Source organism: Oncorhynchus kisutch, unplaced genomic scaffold, assembly GCF_002021735.2.
Source record: "Oncorhynchus kisutch isolate 150728-3 unplaced genomic scaffold, Okis_V2 scaffold3968, whole genome shotgun sequence".
NCBI lineage: Eukaryota > Metazoa > Chordata > Actinopteri > Salmoniformes > Salmonidae > Oncorhynchus > Oncorhynchus kisutch.
In genome coordinates this window covers 50,001-57,134 of record NW_022265913.1, presented here as the reverse complement: position 1 = coordinate 57,134, position 7,134 = coordinate 50,001, and positions in this window count along the sequence as shown.

Here is a 7,134-nt window from a genome sequence, read left to right as displayed (position 1 = left end):
CCTGTTGGTCTAGTCTTCTTTCTACTCCAACCTGACAGGATCCTGTTGGTCTCGTCTTCTTTCTACTCCAACCTGACAGGATCCCTTTCCCGTTGGTCTCGTCTTCTTTCTACTCCAACCTGACAGGATCCTGTTGGTCTCATCTTCTTTCTACTCCAACCTGACAGGATCCTGTTGGTCTCGTCTTCTTTCTACTCCAACCTGACAGGATCCCTTTGGTCTCGTCTTCTTTCTACTCCAACCTGACAGGATCCTGTTGGTCTCATCTTCTTTCTACTCCAACCTGACAGGATCCTGTTGGTCTCGTCTTCTTTCTACTGCAACCTGACAGGATCCTGTTGGTCTCGTCTTCTTTCTACTCCAACCTGACAGGATCCTGTTGGTCTCGTCTTCTTTCTACTGCAACCTGACAGGATCCTGTTGGTCTCGTCTTCTTTCTACTCCAACCTGACAGGATCCTGTTGGTCTCGTCTTCTTTCTACTCCAACCTGACAGGATCCTGTTGGTCTCGTCTTCTTTCTACTCCAACCTGACAGGATCCTGTTGGTCTCGTCTTCTTTCTACTCCAACCTGACAGGATCCTGTTGGTCTCGTCTTCTTTCTACTCCAACCTGACAGGATCCTGTTGGTCTCGTCTTCTTTCTACTCCAACCTGACAGGATCCTGTTGGTCTCGTCTTCTTTCTACTCCAACCTGACAGGATCCTGTTGGTCTCGTCTTCTTTCTACTCCAACCTGACAGGATCCTGTTGGTCTCGTCTTCTTTCTACTCCAACCTGACAGGATCCTGTTGGTCTCGTCTTCTTTCTACTCCAACCTGACAGGATCCTGTTGGTCTCGTCTTCTTTCTACTCCAACCTGACAGGATCCCTTTCCCGTTGGTCTCGTCTTCTTTCTACTCCAACCTGACAGGATCCCTTTCCCGTTGGTCTCGTCTTCTTTCTACTCCAACCTGACAGGATCCTGTTGGTCTCGTCTTCTTTCTACTCCAACCTGACAGGATCCTGTTGGTCTCGTCTTCTTTCTACTCCAACCTGACAGGATCCTGTTGGTCTCGTCTTCTTTCTACTCCAACCTGACAGGATCCTGTTGGTCTCGTCTTCTTTCTACTCCAACCTGACAGGATCCTGTTGGTCTCGTCTTCTTTCTACTCCAACCTGACAGGATCCTGTTGGTCTTCTTTCTACTCCAACCTGACAGGATCCTGTTGGTCTTCTTTCTACTCCAACCTGACAGGATCCTGTTGGTCTTCTTTCTACTCCAACCTGACAGGATCCTGTTGGTCTCGTCTTCTTTCTACTCCAACCTGACAGGATCCTGTTGGTCTCGTCTTCTTTCTACTCCAACCTGACAGGATCCTGTTGGTCTCGTCTTCTTTCTACTCCAACCTGACAGGATCCTGTTGGTCTTCTTTCTACTCCAACCTGACAGGATCCTGTTGGTCTTCTTTCTACTCCAACCTGACAGGATCCTGTTGGTCTCGTCTTCTTTCTACTCCAACCTGACAGGATCCTGTTGGTCTTCTTTCTACTCCAACCTGACAGGATCCTGTTGGTCTCGTCTTCTTTCTACTCCAACCTGACAGGATCCCGTTGGTCTCGTCTTCTTTCTACTCCAACCTGACAGGATCCTGTTGGTCTCGTCTTCTTTCTACTCCAACCTGACAGGATCCTGTTGGTCTCGTCTTCTTTCTACTCCAACCTGACAGGATCCTGTTGGTCTCGTCTTCTTTCTACTCCAACCTGACAGGATCCTGTTGGTCTTCTTTCTACTCCAACCTGACAGGATCCTGTTGGTCTCGTCTTCTTTCTACTCCAACCTGACAGGATCCTGTTGGTCTCGTCTTCTTTCTACTCCAACCTGACAGGATCCCTTTCCCGTTGGTCTCGTCTTCTTTCTACTCCAACCTGACAGGATCCTGTTGGTCTCATCTTCTTTCTACTCCAACCTGACAGGATCCTGTTGGTCTCGTCTTCTTTCTACTCCAACCTGACAGGATCCCTTTCCCGTTGGTCTCGTCTTCTTTCTACTCCAACCTGACAGGATCCTGTTGGTCTCATCTTCTTTCTACTCCAACCTGACAGGATCCTGTTGGTCTCGTCTTCTTTCTACTCCAACCTGACAGGATCCCTTTCCCGTTGGTCTCGTCATCTTTCTACTCCAACCTGACAGGATCCCGTTGGTCTCGTCTTCTTTCTACTCCAACCTGACAGGATCCTGTTGGTCTCGTCTTCTTTCTACTCCAACCTGACAGGATCCCTTTCCCGTTGGTCTCGTCATCTTTCTACTCCAACCTGACAGGATCCTGTTGGTCTAGTCTTCTTTCTACTCCAACCTGACAGGATCCTGTTGGTCTCGTCTTCTTTCTACTCCAACCTGACAGGATCCCTTTCCCGTTGGTCTCGTCTTCTTTCTACTCCAACCTGACAGGATCCTGTTGGTCTCATCTTCTTTCTACTCCAACCTGACAGGATCCTGTTGGTCTCGTCTTCTTTCTACTCCAACCTGACAGGATCCCTTTCCCGTTGGTCTCGTCTTCTTTCTACTCCAACCTGACAGGATCCTGTTGGTCTCATCTTCTTTCTACTCCAACCTGACAGGATCCTGTTGGTCTCGTCTTCTTTCTACTCCAACCTGACAGGATCCCTTTGGTCTCGTCTTCTTTCTACTCCAACCTGACAGGATCCTGTTGGTCTCATCTTCTTTCTACTCCAACCTGACAGGATCCTGTTGGTCTCGTCTTCTTTCTACTGCAACCTGACAGGATCCTGTTGGTCTCGTCTTCTTTCTACTCCAACCTGACAGGATCCTGTTGGTCTCGTCTTCTTTCTACTGCAACCTGACAGGATCCTGTTGGTCTCGTCTTCTTTCTACTCCAACCTGACAGGATCCTGTTGGTCTCGTCTTCTTTCTACTGCAACCTGACAGGATCCTGTTGGTCTCGTCTTCTTTCTACTCCAACCTGACAGGATCCTGTTGGTCTCGTCTTCTTTCTACTCCAACCTGACAGGATCCTGTTGGTCTCGTCTTCTTTCTACTCCAACCTGACAGGATCCTGTTGGTCTCGTCTTCTTTCTACTCCAACCTGACAGGATCCTGTTGGTCTCGTCTTCTTTCTACTCCAACCTGACAGGATCCTGTTGGTCTCGTCTTCTTTCTACTCCAACCTGACAGGATCCCTTTCCCGTTGGTCTCGTCTTCTTTCTACTCCAACCTGACAGGATCCCTTTCCCGTTGGTCTCGTCTTCTTTCTACTCCAACCTGACAGGATCCTGTTGGTCTTCTTTCTACTCCAACCTGACAGGATCCTGTTGGTCTCGTCTTCTTTCTACTCCAACCTGACAGGATCCTGTTGGTCTCGTCTTCTTTCTACTCCAACCTGACAGGATCCCTTTCCCGTTGGTCTCGTCTTCTTTCTACTCCAACCTGACAGGATCCTGTTGGTCTCATCTTCTTTCTACTCCAACCTGACAGGATCCTGTTGGTCTCGTCTTCTTTCTACTCCAACCTGACAGGATCCCTTTCCCGTTGGTCTCGTCTTCTTTCTACTCCAACCTGACAGGATCCTGTTGGTCTCATCTTCTTTCTACTCCAACCTGACAGGATCCTGTTGGTCTCGTCTTCTTTCTACTCCAACCTGACAGGATCCCTTTCCCGTTGGTCTCGTCATCTTTCTACTCCAACCTGACAGGATCCCGTTGGTCTCGTCTTCTTTCTACTCCAACCTGACAGGATCCTGTTGGTCTCGTCTTCTTTCTACTCCAACCTGACAGGATCCCTTTCCCGTTGGTCTCGTCATCTTTCTACTCCAACCTGACAGGATCCTGTTGGTCTAGTCTTCTTTCTACTCCAACCTGACAGGATCCTGTTGGTCTCGTCTTCTTTCTACTCCAACCTGACAGGATCCCTTTCCCGTTGGTCTCGGTCTTCTTTCTACTCCAACCTGACAGGATCCTGTTGGTCTCATCTTCTTTCTACTCCAACCTGACAGGATCCTGTTGGTCTCGTCTTCTTTCTACTCCAACCTGACAGGATCCCTTTGGTCTCGTCTTCTTTCTACTCCAACCTGACAGGATCCTGTTGGTCTCATCTTCTTTCTACTCCAACCTGACAGGATCCTGTTGGTCTCGTCTTCTTTCTACTGCAACCTGACAGGATCCTGTTGGTCTCGTCTTCTTTCTACTCCAACCTGACAGGATCCTGTTGGTCTCGTCTTCTTTCTACTGCAACCTGACAGGATCCTGTTGGTCTCGTCTTCTTTCTACTCCAACCTGACAGGATCCTGTTGGTCTCGTCTTCTTTCTACTCCAACCTGACAGGATCCTGTTGGTCTCGTCTTCTTTCTACTCCAACCTGACAGGATCCTGTTGGTCTCGTCTTCTTTCTACTCCAACCTGACAGGATCCTGTTGGTCTCGTCTTCTTTCTACTCCAACCTGACAGGATCCTGTTGGTCTCGTCTTCTTTCTACTCCAACCTGACAGGATCCTGTTGGTCTCGTCTTCTTTCTACTCCAACCTGACAGGATCCTGTTGGTCTCGTCTTCTTTCTACTCCAACCTGACAGGATCCTGTTGGTCTCGTCTTCTTTCTACTCCAACCTGACAGGATTCCTGTTGGTCTCGTCTTCTTTCTACTCCAACCTGACAGGATCCCTTTCCCGTTGGTCTCGTCTTCTTTCTACTCCAACCTGACAGGATCCCTTTCCCGTTGGTCTCGTCTTCTTTCTACTCCAACCTGACAGGATCCTGTTGGTCTCGTCTTCTTTCTACTCCAACCTGACAGGATCCTGTTGGTCTCGTCTTCTTTCTACTCCAACCTGACAGGATCCTGTTGGTCTCGTCTTCTTTCTACTCCAACCTGACAGGATCCTGTTGGTCTCGTCTTCTTTCTACTCCAACCTGACAGGATCCTGTTGGTCTCGTCTTCTTTCTACTCCAACCTGACAGGATCCTGTTGTCTCGTCTTCTTTCTACTCCAACCTGACAGGATCCTGTTGGTCTTCTTTCTACTCCAACCTGACAGGATCCTGTTGGTCTTCTTTCTACTCCAACCTGACAGGATCCTGTTGGTCTCGTCTTCTTTCTACTCCAACCTGACAGGATCCTGTTGGTCTCGTCTTCTTTCTACTCCAACCTGACAGGATCCTGTTGGTCTCGTCTTCTTTCTACTCCAACCTGACAGGATCCTGTTGGTCTCGTCTTCTTTCTACTCCAACCTGACAGGATCCTGTTGGTCTTCTTTCTACTCCAACCTGACAGGATCCTGTTGGTCTTCTTTCTACTCCAACCTGACAGGATCCTGTTGGTCTCGTCTTCTTTCTACTCCAACCTGACAGGATCCTGTTGGTCTTCTTTCTACTCCAACCTGACAGGATCCCGTTGGTCTCGTCTTCTTTCTACTCCAACCTGACAGGATCCCGTTGGTCTCGTCTTCTTTCTACTCCAACCTGACAGGATCCTGTTGGTCTCGTCTTCTTTCTACTCCAACCTGACAGGATCCTGTTGGTCTCGTCTTCTTTCTACTCCAACCTGACAGGATCCTGTTGGTCTCGTCTTCTTTCTACTCCAACCTGACAGGATCCTGTTGGTCTTCTTTCTACTCCAACCTGACAGGATCCTGTTGGTCTCGTCTTCTTTCTACTCCAACCTGACAGGATCCTGTTGGTCTCGTCTTCTTTCTACTCCAACCTGACAGGATCCCTTTCCCGTTGGTCTCGTCTTCTTTCTACTCCAACCTGACAGGATCCTGTTGGTCTCATCTTCTTTCTACTCCAACCTGACAGGATCCTGTTGGTCTCGTCTTCTTTCTACTCCAACCTGACAGGATCCCTTTCCCGTTGGTCTCGTCTTCTTTCTACTCCAACCTGACAGGATCCTGTTGGTCTCATCTTCTTTCTACTCCAACCTGACAGGATCCTGTTGGTCTCGTCTTCTTTCTACTCCAACCTGACAGGATCCCTTTCCCGTTGGTCTCGTCATCTTTCTACTCCAACCTGACAGGATCCCGTTGGTCTCGTCTTCTTTCTACTCCAACCTGACAGGATCCTGTTGGTCTCGTCTTCTTTCTACTCCAACCTGACAGGATCCCTTTCCCGTTGGTCTCGTCATCTTTCTACTCCAACCTGACAGGATCCTGTTGGTCTAGTCTTCTTTCTACTCCAACCTGACAGGATCCTGTTGGTCTCGTCTTCTTTCTACTCCAACCTGACAGGATCCCTTTCCCGTTGGTCTCGTCTTCTTTCTACTCCAACCTGACAGGATCCTGTTGGTCTCATCTTCTTTCTACTCCAACCTGACAGGATCCTGTTGGTCTCGTCTTCTTTCTACTCCAACCTGACAGGATCCCTTTCCCGTTGGTCTCGTCTTCTTTCTACTCCAACCTGACAGGATCCTGTTGGTCTCATCTTCTTTCTACTCCAACCTGACAGGATCCTGTTGGTCTCGTCTTCTTTCTACTCCAACCTGACAGGATCCCTTTGGTCTCGTCTTCTTTCTACTCCAACCTGACAGGATCCTGTTGGTCTCATCTTCTTTCTACTCCAACCTGACAGGATCCTGTTGGTCTCGTCTTCTTTCTACTGCAACCTGACAGGATCCTGTTGGTCTCGTCTTCTTTCTACTCCAACCTGACAGGATCCTGTTGGTCTCGTCTTCTTTCTACTGCAACCTGACAGGATCCTGTTGGTCTCGTCTTCTTTCTACTCCAACCTGACAGGATCCTGTTGGTCTCGTCTTCTTTCTACTCCAACCTGACAGGATCCTGTTGGTCTCGTCTTCTTTCTACTCCAACCTGACAGGATCCTGTTGGTCTCGTCTTCTTTCTACTCCAACCTGACAGGATCCTGTTGGTCTCGTCTTCTTTCTACTCCAACCTGACAGGATCCTGTTGGTCTCGTCTTCTTTCTACTCCAACCTGACAGGATCCTGTTGGTCTCGTCTTCTTTCTACTCCAACCTGACAGGATCCTGTTGGTCTCGTCTTCTTTCTACTCCAACCTGACAGGATCCCTTTCCCGTTGGTCTCGTCTTCTTTCTACTCCAACCTGACAGGATCCCTTTCCCGTTGGTCTCGTCTTCTTTCTACTCCAACCTGACAGGATCCTGTTGGTCTCGTCTTCTTTCTACTCCAACCTGAC